Below are 25,843 nucleotides of genomic sequence, written 5' to 3'. Positions count from 1 at the left end.
GCCCATAAAGTGTGGCGTCCGCTTCCCGCTCCACAAGTGCATCTTTTTTTTTTGTGCGGTGCTAAAGACAAGGTGTAGAGAGCTCTGGGTCTTGTTTTTTTGTTTTGTTTTTGTGCTGAAGATGGCATCGCACGTTTAATAACGTGCCCGGCGAAACATCCAGATTTCCAATTCCAAGGCTTGCCAGCTAAATTAAGCGTTCAAGTACTCGGTCAGGCCCGCTCCATTCCAAGAAGCAGCCGTAGTTGTTGTAGCTAGCAAGCTGTGGAACGGAACAAATTCATGGTAGTACACCAGCAAGACCTAGAATTGAATTTCCCGGGCGTGTTGTGCTTTGTTTGTTTGCTGTGGAAAGAGAGCAATTAAGGACAGGTTCGAGTGCTGCGCGTACGGCCAAACACGGCTGGGGTGACGTGTGTTCATCGCGTTCAAGTGACCACTTCACTCGCCGGGATGACACTCGAAAGGTCATGGGGCTTGCGACCCGCGTACCTGTCACCGCCGAAATGCGTGCCCGACGACCTTGGCGCTCAACGTCCCTTTCGCCACCGCGCGATGACAGTTCTGCGCGTGTCATCCGCGGCTGAGGGTCATCGTGCATCACACCAGAAACACACCGGGGCCTCCCGACCGTGGAGGGTGCTAGAGAAAATTGGGCAAATAAAGCGCTGATCCGCAGCGGTCCAGTGCATCGCCAGGGCCGCTCGCGTCGAAGGACGGCCACTGATGTAATCAATACGGGCTCATCGACATGGGGTTTTTTTTTTTGGTTCCTTTCTTTTACTTTTTCGGAGCGCCTAAACGATCAATCTGCAAGTGAAAGGCACGGGTTTGCAAGTGAAAGACCATCTTCGCCCCGAGAGGGACCCGGAGACGGCACCGGAGGCGTCGACCTGCGCCGGACGATGATGGATGATGGACGCCGCACGGCCCTGGGGAGGGATTATGTAAATCTCGGACACTTTGGACGCGTGTGCGCAAGCGTGTTAAAGGGTCCCCGTGCCGAACAAAAAAAAAATCGTTCACTGTCCCGCACTTTGCACAACAAAACGCGTAAAATGTACCACGGCGCATCATGCCATCGCGCGCGCGCGCGCAGGGCTCCAAGATTAATCGATCCGGTTTGGTTGCGAGTGGTAAGGGATGCTCGGATTACCTGGACCGCAATTGATTGATAACCAGAGTCCCGAGAGGGTCCGGGTTTGCAGCCTCCCGGAGCAGCTGGAGCTATGACATCACCAAATCCAGTCGGGCCGTTTTCTTACCATTCCCGTCCAAACGGCAAGATCGATATCGTTTAGGTAAACATCGACATTCACCCGTTCGCCTTCCGCAGAGCAACGAGCAATGCGCGCGATGATGCCATTGCTCGTTGAACTTTCACTCCGGCCGAGCTCTCAGTTTGGTCGGGCTTCCCGTCTGATTACGCTATTGGCATTCTTGCGTGGAATCGATCCAGACGCGCTGTTCCGGCAAATCCCCATATGCCCCCGACATACGCACGTTTGGCGTGTACTGGTGGTAATCGGATGCTTCCGGTTGCTCGGCTCCGGCCTAAAAACAACCCAACGAGGGTAGCATAAAGCGAGCGGTTTATAAGCCCAACATAAAGCGCCTAATTTCGCTTGCTTCTCTAATCACGCGTAAGTCTGCCCCGCCATTGCAAAAAAAAAACAGAGCTTACAAACACCACAGCAAAGCCTCAACGCATTGAAAGGCTTCCGCCCCGGGGGGTGGAGGGCGCTGCAGGCGATACATATTATTATTTCGCCTTCTGCGCTGCGGCTCGGCGTCACCCGCAACGACGCCGGTCAAGATGGCCGCCCGCCGCCTAATAAAGCTTCCGGTTACTAATGGGAAATTAATCATTTCGCTTCCCGCCGAAATTGGCTACCGTGCTACCGTGCCACCAGGGTGTGTTTGCCGTGGCAGAGACCACCACCAACCAGGCCGCCCAACACCACTCATCAAACCATCCACCTTAGCCCCGTCTCGTCTCCTACACCTCCCAACCGAGAGCTACGCGACGGCTTTGTTTTGCTCGTTCGTTGCTATAATTTTTTTTTGTTACGCGATGATGTTTGGTGTGTGTGTGTGTGTGTGTGTGTGTGTGTGTGTGTGTGTGTGTGTGTGTGTGTGTGTTTGGTGTGCCTCGACCGAACACCTTATTCGACCTGTGTGTTGTGGCTCGATGTTGGTGATGATGATGATTTGCCACAGTAAGGCAGGCAGGAGAAGAAGACAAAAAAACAAAAGCAACAGCATCACAGAAATCATACAAATAAAAACCAAAGCAACAAGGCAAAAGAAGAAGAAAAAAACAACAAACAAGCAACATCCAACGGAAGTGAGAGCGAACGAACGTACACAAAACGGTACCGAGCGACGGGCGAACCAGCGAAATTGCGAACCAACCTGGCGACCATTTACCGACCGCTTACCTTTGCTGGCATCGCCTGGCACTTTGTAAGCGTTTGTAGGCTCTAACAAAAACAAAAAAAAAAACAAAACACAGTACACACGCATCGTCACCACCTCAAAATGAAGACATGACGGGTAGCTTTTGACACTCACACACTCGCTTAGTTTAGTATATTAATGGCGCTCCTTCCCTGGCGCAACATCCCCTCGCCACCAGGCTTCCAGCAAGTGCTCAATTAATGAAGCAGAACGCCCTAGTGTGAGTTAGCGCTTGCTTCACAGCGTCTCAACGAGCGTAGGGGAAAGCGGGGCAAAATGGGCATGTTAAGCAGTTTACTGAATATTCCTTTAAATATGCCACAAAACACAATTTTTCTTTCATTATTGTATGCCTCCACCCTTTATCTATGGATTGAAATTGCCACATTGAAAGAAAACAACTTAAAATCATGAAAACAATGAAAAATAAAAGTTGATGTTTTACGAGAAGCTATTTTGACACGCGGGGTAAAATGAGCATAGCCCTGGGGCAAAATGGGCATATGTAAACAAACTGCGAAACGTCAAAACACTGGGGCAATATGGGCCACAACAACGGCGCTTAGGTGATGGTCTATGCTTTTGCGCACGTTTTGTGAAATGTATTTTCGTTCTATCTTTTGTTTTGCTGGTCAGAAAAGCCCTTAAAATTCTTCCAAAAATATGTAATCGACATTAAAACAATTTTTACACGTTGAAATCTACGAAATTGAAACTTTTCGAGCTGTGGCTGTCATCATTATTGAGGCGACAAATACAACACCATAGCCTCACCAAGCGCCAGATGTCAAAAGCATCTGCCCATTTTGCCCCAAGCGTAACTGTCCATTTTGCCCTACGTGAAGCATTTTTGTATTTTTTGTTATATTAGTAAAAATACGAATTCAATCGCCTTGATTGCTTCAGACAAATTGTAAAGAAATATCATATATTTAAAAATATATCATGAAAAACTTCAACGCATCCCTGTGACACACGTTTAAGCTTATTTTCGAAGTGGCAAAAATTACATCAATATACTGCTAAACCTTATTTTGCATTTTTCTTAGTTATTTGTTATATAAGGGTTATGAAACTTACATGGTGTTCATAGAACACTCTAATGAATGCAGTTTTAGCATTGGAAAGTATCTTTGTAGTCAAATAATGCTTAAATAGAGGGTGCCCATTTTGCCCCACATGCCCATTTTGCCCCGCTTTCCCCTACCTGCTAGAGCGTCACCAGCGTGAAGCAGAAGCTCGTTTACTGGGAAAATTTGCAACATCATTCGCCGTACGCTAACGGCTAATGAGCGAGGGCAAATATTTTAATCGAATGTGTTTTGTGGCGAGATTCCTTCGAGCAGTAGGGAGAAACCGTATCGTTCGGTCGATGGGCTTTACCATTTGGTAGTCGGTATTTTCAATGCTAGTCAAATTCAGGTGAAGAGATAGTCTTTTTGGGGTGTTGGGAGCAAAATGGCTATTTTAAATATTGAAATCTCTTTGCTCAAACGAAAATGTCGATAAGATTGTCTGATGCTAAAACATCTTTTCTGTACATTAAAAATATCAAATCGCAACGAATTTTTTCAGAACTACTGCCACGTGGTTTAATGGCCGATTGGCAAAACATCAACTGTCGAATAAGTGGGTCCAATCGAACCAAAACATTGGGCACTTAGAAAACGTTTTCGGGTTGTAAGGTGAATAATATAACGCTGCGAACAATTGTACCTCAGTGCATTATTTAGATACAGAAGAAACTAACATCACCATCAAATCTCTAACGATGGATCCGTCACCGAAAAATGGAGCCGAAAAGGATGTGCCGATCATATCAATAAAATATACACGTTCCATTCAACTCCCGGTGTACACTACCATCTTCTCGACGTTTGTCATGATTATAGCAACAGAAGAAGCAACAATTTCCACCAAACGTGACCTTATTTATAACTGGAAAATCTTCTAAGCTCAACAAATAGTATCTTTTTTGTTGGATTCCAAGCCACTGTGGAGTAATGGTAAGGTAATGCAGACGCAGACATGACAGCAAATGATGGTCACAAACAGAATTGTGGACCAGAAGATTCCTTATCCAGCATGGAATTAGTTTTGATAAGATTCAAGGTTTGCTGTAAGTCAACTACATTCAAAAGCTTTCAAATAAGCTTCCAGTTACCAGCGGTCAGATTGTGCCCCCAAAATGTCTTCTATTACCGGTTTTGATGTTACCCATGTTGTCTCACAATGCGCGTTTTTGCCTCACTTCCATACAGAAATTCCAAAGAAACGATATCTGCTCGGCAGTGGGAATAGTTTACAGCTTCGCAAAACTTTGCCCATGCAGGTGCTAACGGTGTTGGACCGCTGCAAAATTCCAGCGCACCAAAAAGTTTTGTCACCAATACCATGAAAATCCCCGCTTTTGTGCACGCTGGACCGAAATCGGGCAAAACACGCCACCTCACACAACAAGCACAACTGATAGTGGCTTTGCAACGAGCGCCTCGCGTACGCAAGCTTCAAAAGGATCACGCTGATACGAACCACGTCCGGACGGAGCGGTAAGAGCGAGCGTGTGTACGTGATAAGCGCTGCGTACAGGTGTAGAACTACAAACAGCTTCAGAAGCAAAGGAGAAGAAGAAAAAAAAAAACAGTCAAAAGCCATACCGTGCCGCTACTCAAAAGCCGGTACCGTGCGCGTCATGTCAGCACATCGCGGATCAGTCAGGGTAAAATCGGTTTCTGTCAGGCCTGCTGAAAAGCCTGCCAGGCTCCAAAGCCTCACTGGAGATTGGTACATCGAGATGACATGTAATAACGGGTGCGCCAACGCACAGCCTGATTGCCGGGCGGCTTTGCTGTTGCTAGCGACAACCGGGGCCGAGCGTTGAAAATTGGAACCGAGTTTTGTGACCACTTCCCGGTCCGGTTTATGCACATTTTTAGCACCAAAGCTCCCACTTTTTTTTGATGCAAACTTTTTCATCTTGTCGCTGGTCGTCATTATCGGAAGCTCGTAACGCGCGTGGGCGCATTAATTATAGAAGCATCGGCCAGGTTCTTGCACCCTGGTAGCATTTGGCTGCCCGTCGGGGGTTCACTGAAGGGGGTTCGGCTTGCCAGAACCTTTCTAGACGTTCGCGGGTCGCGCCTTCTGGCAGGCGCTTCTTCGCAGAAAAGCGATACTAATCGTCTGTAAACGAGGTTCTTCATGTTTTTTTTTTCTCAGTCCTTCGCTCTCTCCTGTCAATACCATCCGCGGTCCGGTACAAGCCAGCCGGTGCCGAAGATCAAACAATTCTTCACGCCCTAGGCTGCTGCCGCTCCTCATGGAAAGTGCCTTTTGCTTGGCCGAAGTTCGGTAAAGGCGTCAAACCGTCATTAAATGTCGCTCAGCGGATGCCAAATCATCCAGTCGACTTTCGCAGGCTGCATTACGAGCGCTTGGGTCTTTTTCTTTTTTGTTGTCGTTGCCCACTTGCTGAAGAATCGACGCTTCTTTGCGTTGGCGTTTGGCGAAGACGATGCTAAAAACGGAACGCATCTTGAACCTTTTTATATTCACCCACACTCTTTCTCTCTCTCTCTCTCTCTAGTTTGAAAGCAAACAGGGCACCGTCGCTTGCTAACGAGTACTCAATCGATGGGAAGATTTGATTTGCGCGCGCTTCATCGCAACCGTCGGAGCGAGCAACTAGCGGCTTCCTAGGGGCGCACTTGCAGCACTGTTGGGACGTGCTGCGGGAAATGCAAAAGCAACAACAATAACAAAGTTGAAAAAAAAACCGACACATTCACACACACACCCACACAAATTGCAAAGTCCTCCGAGAGCGCACATCCCGTCAGGTGCACCTGACGCACGTCACGTCACGGTGCCTGTGGCGAAATGGGTTTCAACCCGCACCCGCGTTATGTGATGCAAATTGAAATGGATCCCATCGGCCTCCCGAATCGGTACGGCCCCTGCCCTGGGACACTGCTACCAGGCTCAGCATTCAGCACAGCTGGCGCCTGCTGACGATAGCACTGTGCGTTACCTGATCGTCCTTCCCGGGTGGTTTGTCTGCGCGATGACATGCGACGCGTCCCTCACGTCACGCCGGGAGGACCCGGGGAGTTATGAAGCGCTCCCTCTGCCAGGACGGTGGAATATTGGTATCGCCGTCCCGTGCCGCATATTTATGGCTTAATGGCGCTTCGGGGCCAATCGAAAAGCCACTTAATAATGCCCGATTGATGCGTGCGATTGCGTATCCCCGAAGGGATTGGTGGGAAGGTATCGTAAAAAACACCAAACTTTTCGCACTTCTGCCATCCCCGACGGAGCGACCTTATCGGGCTAGCCCGGGCACGCACAGACACGCCGCCGGTGAACGCTACAGTAGTCTGCCTGGTTGAGTGCTTCGTTTCGGGAGAAAGTAAGGTCTTCTGCACCATTTCGAAGCTCTTCATCGCTGAAGCGAGGGGAGTTCTATTTTTGTACTATCTTTTTTTTTGTCTGCAGCTTGCTGCAATTATCGGATGATGTAAGTGAAGGTTAAATCAGTTCGCGTTCGCTGCTGTACGAAAATAAAACACAAAACTTTTTTGTGAAAAGGTCAATTGACAACAGTGGTGTATTCCCGCGCTGCGATGGCCTTTGAAGTTACTGTTTTTGTGCACCAGTGCACCCGCTCATTAGCCTTTCTTGCGGGGCTTGACGATGTACAGTCGAACGAGCTGCACACACGTATCGGTTTTGGGTGTCTGTCACGTAGCCCCGGGACGTGCTCAAGACGGGCGTCTGGCAGCTTACGGAGCAAACGAAACAACGTCTTCGTTTTTAGATGAAAATCGCCACCAGCTCAGGACACACACACACACGTCTCCGATTACATGAAACAAGTGGGTAAACTTGGCACCTAAGCCGACCCACCTCTCCCTTAGCTTGGCTTAGGTTCGCCCAATAATTGGGAAAGATATTGGGAAGGCCTTACCACGGCTGTCGAGCATGAGCCCGGACGAGAGGACGGCTTAAGCAGCAGCCGGCAGTGGTGGGAGAGGCAAAGCGAACGCTTAATTATACAAAATAAAACCATCGCCCGGCACGGCAGGAAATCTGGGTCATCTGTTTGGCCGAATCTGGGTCAGGATGTGCTGCGGCAGACGTCAAGTCATTCGTGTCCGGCGGGCCGTCAAGCCCCGGGCCGATTAGTGGCGCTCCAGTAAGCTCTGGGAGGACGCGTCTCGGTCGCGTTCAAAGCCAGCAGGATCCAAACCCAGTGGGACAGGTATGGACAGTTTTTGAAGGCCTCTTCATGCAATGAGATTATGCAGCTGCTGCTGCTCCTATTACCTCCTCCGGACGATTAATGGACTCTAGATTCTTTACGCCTTATTCCGGAGGATGACTTTTTCGGAGGAAGGTGTGCGTTTGACATTTCGACCGTTCTCGGCTGCTGGGATCCAGGAGGGGGAAAACGGGCTGTTCATATTTCATCTGGTTCATTGCGCTTTATCTTTTCATCATTTTCCCAACTTTACAAACCACTAAGACAAGAGCAGCAACAACAACAACAACAACAAAACGCGCATTACGTCAAACGAGCGATCATTGTCTGGGGATGATGCTCCAATAGGAGTGCATCTTCATAATAGTGCCGTGTTAGATTACTTTCTTTTATCTTTTACGTCTTGCTGCTTGTGTGTGTGTGTTTTTTTTATCTTCTTCTTTCACTAGCCGGGAACTACGTTACATCGCGCTCAGTAGTTTGCGCCGTACGTGTGCCAGGTACGTGCGAACATCAGTTTGGGAAATCTACGACGCCGACGCCCGAAAAATCCCGGATTTGAGATCTGCTGCAGCAGAGATGTTTCACCCCAAACTCCCCCTCTCACGGAGTGAGGGACGGCAGGGAGGGGGGGCTAAAAACAATAAACTCTAACCTTACAAAATAGAGCGCATCATGGCGTGAACGTTCCGGTACGGTGTGTGCGCTCTTCTAGCCGGTGGATGATGCCGAGATTTTAATTACTATTCTACCCAGCCAGGTCCGGCTAGTCGTAGACCACTTTGTTTAATCACCCGAACACCCAACTCCCCGTTGGACACTTGGCCGTCTCCTGCTCCTGTGACCTGCCACCCCAAAACTCCGGGCGTGTGCTCTTCCCCAAAAACTTTTGCTACACGCAGCACAATTTGTTTCGGGAGGGGAGAGGGTGGGGGTTAAATGAGTGAAAAATCCTACCCCGCCGAAACGCATGCACATACACACAAACAAGACCCCGGAGCTCCCAACAGCGATGAGATGATCCAACATTCCAACCGCTTCCCGGTGGTTTTTCTTTGGCCCCGGCTCGGGCGTGTGTGTTTGTTTTCTTTTTGGTTGCTGCAGCCTAGCACTGCGAGCAATAGTAATGAAAATTAAATTAAACCACCATCCCAACCCCCAATGCCCTCCTCTTACTCCTCTCCGCCATCCACCTGACCTGTTTGCGCGTTCGCGGCGTTATTCACGCATTAATATTCATTTCGTTGAAGGTGTTACATCCCGCCCAACGGCCCGGGGGGGAGCATCTTCGCTCCCTTTGCCAGTTCGCTTTTTGCTCTCTGCTTTCTTCGCGGCACCTGCTCTGAATGCTACGGTACGGCTGCTAAGCAGCAGCTTAACTCGCGCAATTGGCAACAAACACAAACCGTAAGCTAGGGCGAGGCCTGCCTAGGTTGCCCACTACCTGGGCGTATGTTGATGCTACGCGGATTATGCTGCAACCGTTTCGGACGAACCAAAAAAAAAAAAAAGGGAGGGCGAGATGTTGGGGCACAAAACGGAACCCATGTAAACGCAGCATGGAAGCGTTCGGCTAAGCGCCCGGTGGCGAAATAATGAGCCGATGCCCTCCGGCCACACATACCCATGTTGAATATCGTTTCCAACCCAACACCTCTCGATGGTGCGGCAAGGGACGGCCTGCTACACTCATTACCCATATGCTGGGGAGGAGGGGAGGGTGGGTCCCGGATTAATCCTCACCGTGCTGTTGTGTTGCATAAGATTGCACCCCTTTTTAGGTGGTCTTTAGGTGGTCAATTCAACACAAACTACACCAAAAACCAACCAGACATTCTTCGGGGAGTGGGAGGCGGATATTTGCAGACGTCCTCCGTCCAACCATTGCGACCAACACCCCCCAGGCACACAAAAAGAACCATGACACGGAACGCCCGATTCCCCCAAGCGATATCGGGCGATACGAGCGATGTCTGACGAGTGATGGCTATTTCCCAGGTTCCGTACACGTGTTACCCCGTGCCGAGAGATCGCCCAGCCGTTGGTGAGCTGTAGCAAATCCCATCCATCCGTCCATCGCTGAGGGCCGCTGCTGTCCCGACTGCCCTGCTTTGCTTCGGCGAACATCTTCACCGTGGACGTCCAGCGTACACCGTTTTTGCCGACCGAAGTGCTGTACACCGCTCGGTACGAACATCTTTACTTCCCAACAATTCGTAATTAAAAACGCTCAACGAAAAAGAGCAGCAGCAGCAGCAGCGGCCCCACAGGGCCAAACAAACGCCGAGTGCACGGCAATGCGCCACTCGTGAAAGCGTGCTAACAAAAAGGCACCAACCCCTCCATGCCCCGTGGAGGACATGTGTGCTTGAATGTGCAACCGAAACCGAAGCCCCATTAGCTGGGCAAACTCGAGATGCAAACTCGAGAGCAAAACTGCCAAGCCCGGTGCTCGCTTGGAGATCTGCTTGCCACATTCCCGAAACAACAAAACTTCGGCAGTGATGGTGCTCGCCTTAACGCCAGCCGCCGTCCCACAGCCTGCCCGGCACATACTTATCAGCTGGTCCCAATGTCCGGCCCGGAGTGCGGCAGGTGGTGATTAAGAGCTGCTAAGTGGGAGTTTTCAAACACAACACGCTGCCGCATGGTCTGTGGAAGGGAGCTGCTGTAGCATCATCGTGTTAGGTAATGGCAAGCGACGACTACGACGACTACGACGAGAGCGTGCTTCTTCAACGTGCAAACGGGTGCTGGCGGTGCTTTAATTCTTTGGTTACTTTGTTGCCTTTCGAAATTGAAGGCTCCCTTTACCCCCCCCCCCCCCCCCCATCGAGACGGTAAGCTTCAGTGCCCGCTACGGAGCGGTCCAAGCGATCAAGATGATTAATTGGCCCCGGCCAGTTCTGGTGCCGTCCCGGGGTCCAAAATCTTGCCAGCAAAACTGTATATTAAATCTGGCCCTTTTTCGTGTTGCTGTCCGCTGGAGCATTCAGTCATCCGTCAGGTGAATGCTGTCATATCTATAGCAGCTTAAGGCTGCATCTTTGGTGAGATGATTTTAACATGCGGCTCGGATGGAGAACATTTAATCAGAAATTCAAAATTTATAAAGTTTGAATGAATCTGTATTCCCACGGTGTAGTGATTTGTGGTTATATATAAGCAATATAGCGAATCTTATGGAATGAATGTTGAAATATAATGGGTATAATGATACATTAAACATCTAATGATGATATCCCACATATTTAAACCCGAAATATTAGATCCCAAATATTAAGCGCACCCAGTCATCCTTCAGGTGAATGCTGTCATGTCATGTCTAGGGGTCTATGGATTTAGTTTTGCGGAGATGTTGTTGAACGTTGCAGCTAATAAAGAATATGGAATCCAAAATTCGAGATTTGTGAAGGTTTGAAAACTTTTGAATCCAAAGAATTGGAGATTTGCGACTATTTCCAAAGCAAATTTGTGAATTCTTCGAACATACTGGAATTAATGAGGATGCAGAATGGCTATAGTGTTACTATAACACATCTCCTCCGGTAATGTCATATCTTACAACCTTAGGTGTGAGATTCAAGACACACAAATTAAGAGCTTTCATGGCTCTAGTAGTATAAGACTGTAATTTTGGGGGAAATGTTATTGAATTTCACCCCCAATAAAGTATATTGATTCAAAAATTCAAGATTTGAAAAGGCTTGGAAGACTTTGAAATGAAACAATTTTGGGATTCAAAGATATAGAGACTTGGGACTGTTGCTAGTATAACTTGCAAATTTCTTAACTGGTATTGTGAACATCTCTTAGTAATATCCCATCGATGGACCTTACATATCAGATCCGATCGAGATCTATCTGAATTACGGGTGTGCTAATATGAGTTTCTCCAAAAAAAAAAGAGTTAAAGACTCATAAATCTCCGAAATTAGTACAGCAATCGATTAATTAACTGCAAACCAGCATTCAGTCCGAATCAAACATGCCCGACACGAATCTCCCCGTGCAATCTCACGCAGGGGAAATAAGGTCCCCGGCATCCGTTTCCCTCGATGAAAGTGAATTAAGCGGGTTTTGGTTGTTGTTAATGTTTGTTCCAGGTTGGTAAACTTTAAACTCACCTTGCGTGCAGGATGAGCCAATTAAGGGTACTGGGTGTGTACGTGTGATGTTTGGCATGCATGGGAAGTGAGCGGTTTTGCAAACGTCCGCACGTCTCTCGGCACGTCGGTCTGCAAAGTTCACAGGTTGAGGTTACGCAAAGCTGCAGCGTCTACTCCACTCCACCAGTTGCATGCCCGTTCGATTGGCTGTGTGCGAGCGCTGGGTCGATTTAATTTAACCGCATCAAGGTACGTGTCAGAAATCCTCCCGAGACTTGGCCGAGAATGGCTCCGGCCCGGCACCTGCCCCCTGCAGCGGGCTAATGTTTAAAACCGTTTAAGCGTTCAAGTTTGCTGACGGGGGACCGATGTTGGGGCCGCAAGACGGCCGAGAGCGAGTCCAAAAAGCGAACGGTACAGATTAATTTACTCTCCGTCCGGAAGGCTACATTCCCACCATGCCACCTGCTGCACTCGAATGCCAGTTTCTGTTTTGCTGTTCGCTTGCTGCTGTTCTTTTCTTTTGTTTCATTAATGCGTCGATGTGACAGTCATCGGCCGGTTGCAGTCGGCGTCCGTTGGCTGGCCATCCTGCCGACTCATCTCGACGTCTTGCCTTCAAATTCTTTTATTTTCCATTTGCGCACGTTCGGCAGGCAGAAGCATTGAAATGGCCGTTGCCTGCGCCGTGTTTTTGGCTGTTTTGTTTCCGTTCCCTGACCGGCTTGCGGCGAAAACAGCGCATTAAACCGACGCTGGTCGCCCGGGCGGGAAAGGTCAAGCCGGAGTGTGTAGCGCGCATCGTCGCAACCGGTGAAGCAAATCGTGCCCGAATCAAGTGGTTAATCGGGGCGAAATTACGAGCCCAGCGAAACGATAATAACCTGGCCGGCGCTGCAGCGATGGCTGCGGAGCTTACTGATTGAGTCACCGGGACGACACGGAGTGACGACCTGTCACGGCTGATGCCATTGAAGGCTACCCGCCGCTGACCACCGCGTAGCAGGTTGGCTGACCCCGGGCGGGCCAGTAAGCTATTAAAATGTTACACGCCAAACCACACGCAACCCGTCCGCTGGCATCCGCCTGCCAAGAGGCGTTTATCACTCGGCGGTGCGGTGCTGGAGCCTGCCGTTACGCCTCATCCGGTGACCTCATCGATTAATCAACCCGCACTATAGCACGGCGATGTGTTCCTCGCCGGGGACAGGTGTGCACGCGCTGGTCAGGTTGCGACAACTTCGCTGGCGAAAAGCGCCGCAAAATTAGACCGCCAAACTTCCCAAAACCTCGGCAGAGTCCTCGGCGGAGTACCCGTCAGCTTCACGGGAAATTGCACTCGAGGCGGAGAAGGATTCACACACACACACACACATGGCGCACAGTTTGGACCAAAACACAACTAGTGGGGTGCAGAATGTTTCTGCACAGGCGCTTGGGAAACTTGCATGGGGCGAAATTGTTCAAGTTTCGCCCTGTTCCGGGCTCTACCGGGACGCGAAAACTCGTAACACCGGTTGTTACAACTTGCGAGGACCGCAGGGAGATTTAAGTCTTAAATTGTTTTGTCATAGTTTCGCCCGGAAGGCTGCTGCCGGGGTTTTGGAGTTGCCGAAGAATTCACCCTCGCTCGGAGAATGGAAGAATGCACGACGGCCCAGAACGCTCCGTCGCGGGTGAGCGTCAATCAGCGCGGAACTGTGAAGCAATTTCCCGCTCGTAGAGCGTCAACACACAAAAAAAACGACAGACGATAACGATAAGCTAAATCCCGACAACCATTGCCAGCCGGGGCGAGGGCGTAGCAATTAGCATTCGGGTAAAAGGGACACGAGCCGGCCGGGAGACACGGTTATCAATTTCACTTTCCAGAAGTTACAGCAAATGCAAACTAATTTGCAACTTATCGGCTCAAGTCGCCCAAGTCACGCGCCGCTGCCCGGCTTGACGAGGTTGCTGCACACCTCCAACGGCCAAGGTGTAGAGGACGAGCACCCAGGCAAACCCAGGGCTGGATGATTAATCGCCAAACCGAGCGGCGTTGTGTTCGAAAGTGATCGAATCTTTTGTGTTTGTGCGTGCGGGCGTCCTCTCGGCGTTGAGCGGGGACATCGGCATCCTTGAGCCTTCAGCAGCATGACAAACGGACAACGGAGGGGAAGTGGGTTTCGAGAGGAGGTGTTTATTTTTTGCGGCCCATTGTTGTGTAGCCGCACAATCCAGCACGGGAGGAGGCTGCGACTGACCTACGCGCCTACGACGTTGTTGATGCGCCGTTTGAGATTCGATTTTTGTCGCCGTGGCTGCTGCCGTCTTCACAGCGCGATATTGTGCGCTCGATTGCCTACTTTTTGCTGCTGTTGTTGTGCGCCCGGCCAAAAAGGCTCTTGTACCCTTGTCAGGTGCAGGCGCACACCGCGCGGCCCGTTCTGCGGCACCGACACCCCGCAAGATTGATTATGTCATAAATCGAGGGTGGGCCGGCGAGCGATATGGGCCGAACGTCCCATTCCCTGGGAAACGCGTCTGCCTTGTGGCATTGGTCGGGTTTTTCACGCCTGCGGTTTTGCTTCATTGATTTATGGCACCTTGCGGAATCCGTGTCAATGCAAGGGATGCGAGCGCACAGTGCCAGGCTGGAGGGACAGTTTTTCATGTGTTTTTTTTTTTTTATTATTATTTTCCCAAGCACCACTCTGAAGATGGGAGCATCGCTGCAACGTGATGCAACGTGCACGGGGGTGCAATGTGTGTGTGTTTTATTGTTGCTGCTTGCCCTCCACCGGTTTATGGCGCGATGTGCAGTTAATTGAATTTTAAATGATTACTAAACGTTTGCCCCCGTGCGGTTTGTGCCTGTGCTGCGGTTGTACATTTTTGCATAATCGGGCAGATGGGCACCGTGATGCGGCCAAGCGACGGGCGAAACGGGGTGAGGGGATCAACCAACAAAAAAAAAGGGAAAGGATTTTATGTATAAAAGAGCAAAGGGCAGATTGGTAAGGCCGAGGAAACACCGAACAAGGGGTGTCAGAACCAAAATAGAAAGTCATCTCGCGTGCGGTGTGTTGCGAATGTTGTGAGCTTTTGTAAATGATGCTTTTTACGCGTGACACTCGTTTAGCCCGTTCGTATGGTGCCGTTAATTAATTCGAGCAAATTGGATCGGACCAATTGGAGGTTGTTTTTTAATAATCTGAACATAGCGAGCGAACGATCGGATTATTGATGCTGTAAGCGAGCAATTAATGTAACGCGGAGGAAGAGAGAGAGAGAGGACAAAATAAAGACGTGAGCAAGGGAGATTTAAATACGGCTATTGACGCACACGCTGCATGGGCTCTCCCGTGGCGCAATGGGAAAGCTGGGGGAGTAACAAAACCACGCAGCGAGCGCGCATGGCTTCAAATCTCTTCCAGAGATCGATCGGGGGGACTGCATTTCGAAATTGATCTTCTTATCTACGTTAGTAAAGAAATTGTGGAAAGTATATAATGGAGGAAAAGATAGTTGAAGATAATTTAAATAAAATTAATGTCTATACTAAGAGAAACAACTGTTCAAATGTGTTTATAAACACCCTTTGAATCTGTCCCACCTAACAAGGCTATGAAAGCTTTTTCCATCATCAATAGTTTCCCTCTTACACAATCTCCCTAAAACTGGCAGCAAAAATTACGGGCAATTTCGCACACACACACACACACGGCTCTTTATTTATGTATGCTTGGTATGGCTCCGCGGTCTCGCTTACGATGCGAAATCGCATTAAAGCTCCTCCGCCAGCTCGATCCGGTCGGCGCTGTGGCGACAATAAAGCCTAAAACCGGAGCCCTCACACACACACACACACACGCGCTCACACAAATTAATCGGTGGCGAAAAATCCATCCGAAACGTTTGCAATATACAAGCATATAGTTTCTTCCCCGGGGCAAGGGTGTGTGTGTGCATGCGCCTGGTTAATGTGTGTTTTGTTGGGTCTCCCTTGTTTTTATTGCCTCCTCACCAGCTGCCTTGTACGGTTCAGGATATGGGGAAGGTTTTATGCACAAACAATCGGCACACATACACATACACACACACACACCCAAAAAAAAAAGAGCAACAAACAACGGTCCAGGCATTTGTCATACACGCAGGAAGTGAAGAAAGAAAGTGAACACCAACAAAACGAAGGGAACGGCAGGGAATCGGCACACATAAATCGCTCCCCTTTCCCAAAAACTTTTGGCGGGGTCCAGAGCAAGCGAGCAAACAATCAAGCAGCGAGAAAAACCACTCAAATCTTGGGCTGTTTTTTGTTGTTGTGGTTGCTGTTGGGTGTTTTGTGTTCAGCCAAAACCCGTGTCCGACATCGGATAAACCTGTAACGAGAATGTCATGCTCGCTGTGACGTTATCGTTATCGTCTGATCAAGAGTATAGAGCCTGAACTTACGCGAGCGGGCAAACGTTCTTAATTAAAGTTTTTGTTTAAATCAATCTAAAGGATTGCCTCGTTTGGCGCATGGTGGCTGCGCGACCATAATGCCGTTAACGTTAGCTCTATTTTTGAATTGTTTTTTGGTTCTTAAAAAAAAAATGGCCGTGCGCGTCATCGAATTACTTTCGGCAGTACGAGCACACATTTGTTGCACCTTTTAGAAACAGGCTAGTGATGGGGTTTGGGGAAAATTTAAAACCTCTCCCTCTATCTCTCTCTCTCGCTTTCCGCTCTCTGTGCCAATCAAACAGGAAACTCTTTCTCAAAAAGCTTACCCAAACACACACACATATACATGCGTACGTTGGGCATTAGTAAAATTGGATGCTGCGAGCCGCACGGATGGCTTCCGTAATTTGCCCATCAACATCATCATCATCATCATCATCATTGTCGGATTCTGGCTGGCTGCGAGCGAGGCCTTAACGGCTCCGGTCGGTGTACAGAAAACCGGCAACAAACAGTCTCATCTCCGGCGCCATTTTAGTAACTAATGAGCAGCACAGGTACGTGGGGCAGAGGGATAGGGGACAGGCAAGCCGTCGAACCACCACTTGTTAATTGACTGCTAACCCGGTCCCGCTTACAGCCCACTGCTTTGTCTCTGTGTAATAAGCGCAGCCCGTCACTAAAGGCGGTTCGTTGCTGACCATTAACGGGACGCTAATCGGAACTGTCAAGCAAAGGCTGTCAAAATAGCGAACACGCGTTATTGTTTTTTTTTGTTATTTTCACACTCGACACGTATCTCTATCAATACTGGGTTGCCGGTACAGCTCAATGATCTCTTCAGCAAACTGTTCCATGGTGCGGATAGAGATTGCAGCTGTTTTGCGTCACCGGGCAATGTGTGTGTGTGCGGATTTTTGCAAAGCCACCCCACTCCTCTGTTCCGCAAAAGCGCTCCAAAAACCCTTCTTTGCGAGAAAATAATACATCGATACTCGTTTGACGCACCGCACAACAAAAACGACACATTCCAAGGCAGCCGCGCTTTTCCGCGCACTTCTCGGACACTTCAATTTCGCCGCGGACACAATGGGCGCCCCCACACGTCGTCCCCAGCTCCAGCGTCCAAGCCCTGGACATTCCCATCATGTTCCGATTCGACGCCGTGCGCGATTTCATTCTTCTCCCGTTGCTCTCAATTACCTGGGTTTATTTTTTTCCGCCGACATTATCCCTCCTCTCTGGCCCGGGATCTTCCCTCTGCCTTGGCTTGGCGAGCGAGAAATAGAGAAGCCCCACCCTTCTCCTCGTCCATCACAGCATCACATCACGTAATCAAACGCAGTGCCCACCCGTTTTGTGTCGGCCCAAAACTCTGGCCACACTTTTACTTTTGTTTGCCTAGCAGCGCTCGTACGGTTGCTAAAAAAAAACGGGTGGCCAGCCACATTCCCGCGGTCATTCCATGCACATTCATTGCGTTCGTTGCGTTTCAGCTGCTTTTTTTCATCATCTTCGTTGCTAGTTTCTATTATTGTTGTTGAAAATGGTCAGATTTAGTTGTCGCACACCGACTTCTTCGGCGGGGAATGTTTGCGCCTTGTTCGGTGTGTTCGGCGATTAACGGCATAGAGACGGGGTCCCCCCCCCAACCATTACGCAATACAGCTAGATGCCTGGGTGGATCAATCAAGAATGGGGGGAATCAAGGGTGTAGTTGAAGCGGCGAGTGCCGCGATTGGGAAGATGCACTCACTCAGTAATCCTCCGGTCTTGAGCAAATGCCAGGTAATGGAAGAACGCGCTGCCGTAGAAGGGAAGCTCGTTATTGCTCAATTTCGCTCATTATCTAACCATGAGATGGGGTTCGATTGATAGACAGCAGGATGAGGGGACCTGTGCCGGGGATGACAGGAGATGCTACCTATTTACCCCCGTTAAGCGTTCTTGGCGGACCAGGTGTGTGAACGTACGTCGTACATCAGCCCGCAGGTGACAGCTGCAAACGGTTGGCACAGATTGCATTACGGCATTCCACAAACGCTGCTACAGTGTACTTAATTTGTGTGCGTCCCCTAAAGGCAGTGTTGCTAGTTCTATTCCGAGACTGGCAAAATCGGAACCACTAGTTCCGCCCGGAGTTGGAGTCGCCCGGTGTTATCCGGAGTCATCTGAAGACAGCTGGCGTCATCCGGAGTCATCTGGAGTTACTCGGAGGCATCCGGAGTTGTCCAGTGTCAGAATCGTTTGGAGTCGTTTGGAGTAGGCCGGAGTAGTCCGAGTCATCTGAAGTTGTCCGGAGTCGTCATGACTATTTCTCCGGCCGTCTTCAGCCGACTTGAACTCCTGCTGACTCCGGATGACTCCGGACGACTCCAGACGGCTCCGGATGACTTCTGTCGACTCTAGATGACTCGGACTGTAGACGACTCTGGGCGACTTCGACTCCAAATGACTCTGGACGACTCCGCCTGACTCCGACTTCAGCCGACTCCAAACGACTTCGGACGACACCCACTCTGGGCGACTTTGTGTTGTCCTGCGACCCAGCCAGCTCAGTCGGGCCGAAAAATGGAGTCGTCCGAAGTCGTTGGGTGTCGGCCGGAGTCGTCCAGAGTCATTCGGAGTCGAAGTCGCCCAGAGTCATCTACAGTCGGAGTCATCTGGAGTCAACTGAAGTCATCCGGAGTCATCTGGAGTCGTCTGGAGTCTTCCGGAATCATCCGGAGTCAGCAGGAGTTAAAGTCGGCTGATGACTCCGGATGACTCCAGATGTTTTCAGATAACTCCGGATGACTCCGGACGACTCCAGGCAATTCTCGATGACGATTTCCAACCGCTCCCGAACTCCGGACTTATGCGAACATTACCCATCACTAAGCCACACACATACAGACACACACACATGCACATGAACCCCATTTTTCGGCTCGACTGAGCAGGCCGGGTCGCACGAGAACACATGCCCGGGAGCTTAGTTATCAGTCGCAACTTTAGTAACATCCTATGAAGAATACACCGTTTGGAAGAGTACGCAGATATATCGAGAGTGATAGCAAGCGAAAGAGCGAGAAAGATAGTGCAAAGCAACACACAATCCATCTCCAGCAATGCCCCTGCCGCTAGATGTGAAGGGTGTTCCAGGAATAGATTGAAGTTTGCGCGTGCCAACTACCCAATAAACCAACCCCCTGTAACTTGTTTGCTCGTCTCACCCAATCCCGTCAGCTTCCTGGAAGTTCGCCGTTGTACCACTGGAAACGCTTACATCGGCACAGAGTCAACAGTGTGTCGTCAGGTTCCGCGCCAGCAAGCCCCATAAAGCCGAGGGTGTTAACAAGCAGCTTCGTATCGTATCGCTTTTTTTTTATACACTGGCGACACTGACGCCACTGGCTGGATCAATCGGGGTGGCAGGATTCAATGTTTATTTATCGCCTTTACCTTTACACACAAACACGCCGTGCCCGCCGGGGGCAATGTCTCGCGAAAGTACGCGACATCCTCCCGCCAATCCTCCCCCTCTCCAAACCATCGCTGTCGCTGTCAAAACAGTGTACAGAGGGTGTCGCGCGCGTCCGAAGCGTGACTTCTGTTTTTCAAACCTCCATCCCTGGTGCTTCTGCTAGGGCGTAAACGCTCCCGGGAATCGATTTGCGATGCGGAAGGCCACAGTAGGTCGCCCATCTTCCCGTAAAGCACCAACAAACAAAAAAAAACGTACAAACATAAACGGCTCACTGCCATAATAGTCGGCTTGTGTGTGTCTAAAAGCTGTCAACTGGCAACACGCTTTGGGCAAAGCGAGAAGGAGAGAGAGAGAGAGAAAGCAGAGGGCAAAGTTCGGTAGCATCCAAAGTTTGTGTGATGTTTGATGTTAGTAATCAAGGTCAAAAGATCAAACGGAGCCTCCGATGGGGAGGAAGCTTTGCGGAAGGAACTGTACCCATCGCAAAACCGTCAATGAAGCGAGCGAACGAGCGCAGTTCCTCCTCCTCTGCCTGAGTGATTTATGAATTTTCCATACCGATGGGCCGGTGTTGCTGCTAGGCGACGACGGCCCCCTTGGGTACAGGCGCGAACGACACTTGTCAGTCAGTCGCAGCGATGCGGGCTGCACGACCCCGTGTCCCAATCGTCAGGATGAAAAGCATTTTAGCATTTCAGCAGCCATTCGCTGCCGTTGTGAGCAGCGTGCACGCGCCTGACACCTGATGAGTTCATTCTCGTCATCAGCGCACCGACCGGCCGGATGACAGGGGCGCTTATGGGCGCGCTCTGCGACAAAACCGTGCCAGCTTTGAAGTGGGTGACCGAGTGACGACGGACGTGCCTGAACTGGGCAATCGGGTCCCTCCGGCTCCGGCGGCGCCTGTCATCTAAATCAGCCAGCTTACGATGCGAGGAAGCACACACACACAGACGCGCAAGCACGCGTACACGCTACAATGTAGTGCGCGACAATATGGGCAAACGTCATCCGCAAGTCCTGACCTATCGATAAATCAGTGTGCCGGAACACCAGAATTAGCTCCCGTCTCGACTCGACCTGGATGCATTCAGTCCTCGCAACCCGCTCATCTCGCCGTTGGCCGTTGACGTCTTCACACCGTTAGCGCGCCGGTTGCATAACGCTGGTAAAGGCAGAGCAGAAAACTGGTGTGCGTAGTACCACCTTAATTTGATTTTGATCGCTACAATGTACTGCCCATAATTGTGTGGCTGTGCTTGGGACGGCGCGTTCGACTACGGGGACGCCAATTCTTTTCAAACAAACCGTTTGGTGTCTTCGAAAACCTTCACACGCAAAGATGCCCACCAAGGTAGGCGTTTGATGCTGATGCGTCGCCTCAGTTCCCATGCTCGTCCCTGCTGCCCGTAAAAGGGGAACCGTCTGGTGTGTGCCCTTTTCTTTGGCGAGCATTTTGGGAAACGAACATCCACCCCAAAAATATGAAAGAAACGAAAAGAGCATCTATTGGAGCATCCAACATTGGGAACTCGGCTGAAGAAGGTACGATAGGTCCACAGATGCACGCCATCCGCCGTCGATACTGCGCACAATGGCCTGGAGAGCTGTTTTGAGAGATTTTGATTAATTTTCTTTCCCTTTTTTTTTTGGAGTTGGAACGACCTCACCCAGCTCCAATACCACCGTGCGTAATCCAAAATTGGATGCACGGTGTTTGGAATCGCACCGAGCTGCTGGCGAGTCGCGTCTGTGACGCACTGTGGTGACACACCAGGCAGCCCACCTTCACGAGCGGTGCGTCAATTATCCTCTCGAGAGGCCTACCCGAGGCCCCCCCGCCTCGGAAAAGTGCTGCTTCCCGCTGGCTGCTGGCTACAATCATCGCGGTCAAAGGTCGCGGTACCAGTACCGCAGCCTTGCCGTGTGCGCAATGTGTGATCGAAAGTCCTTTGCGCGCGCTGGGTGAAAGGCAGCAGCACTGCGTGGTGCCCGGTTGCGCAACTCACGGATACCCGCCAACCAAAAATGCCTACCAATGCGAGAACTTCGGACTGGGGCCATCCTCACAAGGCGCCGCACGCCTTGCATCTTGTAAGCCATTCTGCTGCCCGCATATCGGGGACGTTTCGTGCTTTCGGAAAACTCTCCCACAGACTTCCTGCTTCGAGTCGCAAACCATACGAAGACATTCTTGTTTTTCGCCCCAGCGCAAAACATTATCTAACGGTGGTCGTGCGGTGGTAGCGCTTCTTCGCGATGCGGCTTATCGGGCTTACCACTCTAATGCGCTGCTCGCTGTCGCGACATTTCGTGCAGCACCCCAAAACCAGTTCCGTCGGTGGTGCGGTTGGCGCTCGAGCCGTGAAGATTCGCGATTACTCCACCCGCGCGCACGCACACGTGGACTGGCCGCTTCCGGTTCGCCGTTTGGCACTCGCCCGATAAACGATGACGGTATGACTTTCGTTTTTTTTCTTCTTTGCATTGCCTGCGCGCGGACCGGTTGAGAAAAATCGCGCGATGTGCAAAAAAACGATAGCGCAAGCGACGAACCGGGGCGGCCGGTTGCATCTGCACCCTTGTGCGGTACAGTCTGGTACAGTCTGCGAATTAGCACCGTGCCTCGGAAACTGCATGCCCTCCCCGCCCCGGGTTTCATAATCCAAGGAAACAGAGGGCGGGGGGGGGGGAGGGACATCTTCAAAAAAAAAAGGGGAAGGCATTAATTCCAGCAGGCACCAATCGGCTCTGTTCCCTTCTTTGTGCCAGCGTTTGCGGCGTGATGTACAAATTGGCGACTGCAGCAACCGGATACACAACACACAGGATTGCCCGAGAGGGGGGGGGGGGGGGGGGGAAGGGGGAGATGTGTGTGTGTGTAACCGTGGGGACAGCAGATTGGTAAATCACCGTGCGTTTTGTGCACTTTTCTGTGCCGTTGCGCGGATATCGAAACGATGCGACATTGTCGGCTAGCCTACTTGCTGCAGCAGCAGCGTGGGCACACACACACACACACATCCGTCCACACACAATTGCAAAGTGAAAGTGCACAAACCGCCCAGGGATGCGAGCGGGTTCGATTCGGGAATTGGCGCACGGCCACGTTGAAATAATAACAAACAAACAAACAAACAAACACAAAAAAGAGCTCACACAACCGACATAAGCCGACGCATTCGCACGCAAATGCGCGCAAACCTTATAAATAAAACGCCCCCCCCCCCCCCCCTTTTCTTCCCCACCCCCCTTGGAAGGCACTCTCAATTAGCGCGCACCGGAGGTTAATCTGTAGCCTGGATGGATTTAGCTTTACGGGGACATGACATGACTTCATCGGGCCCTGCCCTGCCCTGCTCTGCGTCCTGCAGCCGGAGCGATCCTGATTCCAATTTTGCCGCGTTCGCTGACGTTTCTCCGCTGACAGCTGAGCTCATCCGACGTGATCGGATCTGCGAGTATTGTTGTTTTGCTTTTTGCTCTTTTGCTTTTGCTCATTCTCTTAACGATTTTTTTTTTGCTTTTGTTTTGTTTTTGCCTCATGGCTTCAATCCATTCCGGTTTCCGTTTTCATCCGGTCCGGTCGAGTGTGTGGTTTAATTTCATTTTCACTCTCCATTTCGTTTTGCGTCTTTTTCTCCCTCTCCATCTTTTTCGTATCGTTCATTCCCCGTTCAGTTTCGTTCTACTGAAAACTTGTTTTTTTTTTGTTGCTCTTTTTGTTTGTTTGTATTGTTGCGCGTTCACACTCTAATTACACTCTCGCTCCTTCCTTTTTTTCGCTCGCACACACACACACACCAACGTTCTGGTAAAAAGGTGTGGCGAAGAACGCACTGCTCACACACAGAACTGGAGCAAAAGGGTTCGTTGCCACCGTTGGGCCACGTCTGCCACGATGTCTACGGCGCTCGCGCGTGCCACACAGAAACACACATACGCGCTCGCGCGCCACTGAGAATGTGAGGTGCGAGTAGATAAACATCGCTCAAGCACACGCGCACGCGGTGCGCAAACAGTAGAGCAAGCTGCTGAGCGATGACGCGATGACTGATGTTTGCGGCCGTTAAGCGGCGCATTAATTAGCTAAACAGACACAGACCCGCCGGGTCTGGTCGTAAATATCAATATTTAGAATGCACTGGACGGTGGTAGGGCGAGCGGGTTGTACGGGGAGGCTACCACTACAGCTACATTGTAGCGAAGGATGGACCCGGCTGGGCGTGAGCTGGCTGGATCGTTCACCGCCGTACTAGGTCAGTAACGGGAGGTGGCGCCATGACACCGCGGCGTCATAGCTTGTCTCTCCGTATGCGTTTGTGTGTGTGTGTGTGTGTTTCTTTAATGCATAATGTAATTGATGTTTCACTTTCCAGTGCGTCATTATTGCTATTGAAGAGTCCAAGTAACTCCTCGGAAACTAAGTGTTTGACTTGAGAGCAATTTCCAGGGGTGGGGAAAAAGGTCTTGCCCACCCCCCCCCTCCCCCCTCCCCCACCTGGAAACTCGCTTAATTTTCCCCCAATTTCTAGTCGTTACATCATAAGATGAAAGTGCCCAGCACGGTGCCGTAACACAGATGACCGTGGTAATGGTACATCAGCCACAAGCCCCGAGATATATTAACAGCATTTATCTTGCTCTGCCCCCATCCCCACTCCCCACTCCCCTCTCCCACTAACCCATAAATTGTCACTTTTGGGGCGGGAAGTAAGGGTGAAAAATAGAGCTGACGAAATAATCACTCCGAAACGTAAGAAAAGCAATAAAACATTAAAACGATACACCAAGCGACGAACCCCTCGTTTTGACCGAGAAATTGTCTTGTTGCAACCTTCTCGTCCTCCAAAAAAAAAAACAAAAAGGGCACGTTCACGTATAATTAAACCTTTTAACCCCTGCACGGTTGCGCCCGTATGTGAAGCATCCCTTTATTTGTATCGCATCACCGCGAAGACATGGCTTTATTTATTAAACGGCATCACCTTGAGCGAACCAGGGATGGGAGGGGGATGTAGAAGGGGGGGGGGGGGGGGACTACCAGCCCGCAAGCGGACCAGAATCTGTGGACCGAATGGTTCACTTTCGGAACGCGCGCGCGCGTGACGCCCGTACGAATGTGCAAAGTGCAAAGCCGCCCCGGTGCCGTGACCAGGATCGACCTACGATACTTCGCTATGAGCCGCACACGAAGCGGGCATAAAATGCCATCTTTTGCTTTTCGGGCTCACTCCACTTACTTTCTTTCCCAGTTTATTTCACCCCGTCCCCATCCCCACCCTCTTTCTTCCATACCTTTCTCTCTACTCACACACACACACAAAATACCATACAACCTGTGCCCGCGAGGGCCGCCCAACCACGTTCACTTTCGTTCGTTCTGGTTTCGGGTTCGCGTATCTCTCCCCCCCCCCCCACCCTCACCCCCAAATCCCCCTTTTTTGTTGTTGGGTGGAGTTGGGATGTCTGCCCCGATGTGCCAAACGGGGCATTTCGCCTCTCCCACCACCACCGTTCTTTTCTTTCTCTTCCGTGCCGCCCTCTCCCGGAGCCGATCAAACCGACCCAACGAAAGGAAGGGAAAAAAGCTCATGCTTCCCGCGCACTCACAGCTTCCCAGCGCGACACGACGAACGGAAAGTTCATTTCGCGAACGCCGAACACCGTTTGCGTCGTTTGCGGCCGATGAGATTTCGTCGGCCTTTCCCTCGTCGTGGCCACCCCCGCTCACCCTCGACCCTTCCCACTCTTCCGGACCCCAACGTTCGACGGGAGCGATCGTTTTGGGCGTGCGGGAAGGGGGTTCACTTTTCATTACACTACAGGGCCCATCATCATCTTCTCCGCACACATCTCACCGCGTCGAAATTGTGTGCTGTGTAGTTGTGTACGTGCGCGTGTGCTTTTTTTCTCTCTCTTTCTCTCTCTCTCTCTCTCCTTACGCTTCGGCTGGAGTGGGCTGTGTGGAAGCGAAACGGCAACACACAAAACCCTCTGCCAAGCAGAGCAGCAACCCGAACAAAACGCAAACCCGCGTGCGGGACGGGTCGTGCGATTGTTTTGTGTACAAGTGTCCGGGGCGGGGGGAGGTTCGTCGCTTTGCTC

General features: G+C 50.7%; 3 protein-coding genes across 10 annotated transcripts in view; 2 read left to right on the top strand and 1 right to left on the bottom strand.

The window, feature by feature from the left end:
- The window catches only part of LOC1271906 (RYamide receptor), a 111,195-nt gene that overhangs the window by 49,592 nt on the left and 35,760 nt on the right, over window positions 1-25,843 (top strand). The gene's annotated exons all lie outside the window — the stretch shown is intronic.
- Window positions 1-25,843, bottom strand: part of LOC1271904 (E3 ubiquitin-protein ligase ZNRF1) — a 115,620-nt gene that overhangs the window by 63,046 nt on the left and 26,731 nt on the right. The gene's annotated exons all lie outside the window — the stretch shown is intronic.
- Window positions 25,476-25,843, top strand: part of LOC5666738 (keratin, type I cytoskeletal 9) — a 3,298-nt gene continuing 2,930 nt past the window's right edge. The window contains exon 1 of the mRNA XM_001687726.3: window positions 25,476-25,843. This exon is cut by the window's right edge and continues 679 nt beyond it. The gene's annotated coding sequence lies outside the window, so the exon portion shown is untranslated.

Source organism: Anopheles gambiae, chromosome X, assembly GCF_943734735.2.
Source record: "Anopheles gambiae chromosome X, idAnoGambNW_F1_1, whole genome shotgun sequence".
Classification (NCBI taxonomy): Eukaryota; Metazoa; Arthropoda; class Insecta; order Diptera; family Culicidae; genus Anopheles; species Anopheles gambiae.
Note: the sequence above shows the minus strand (reverse complement) of the source record. Positions and strands in the feature narration are given on the sequence as shown.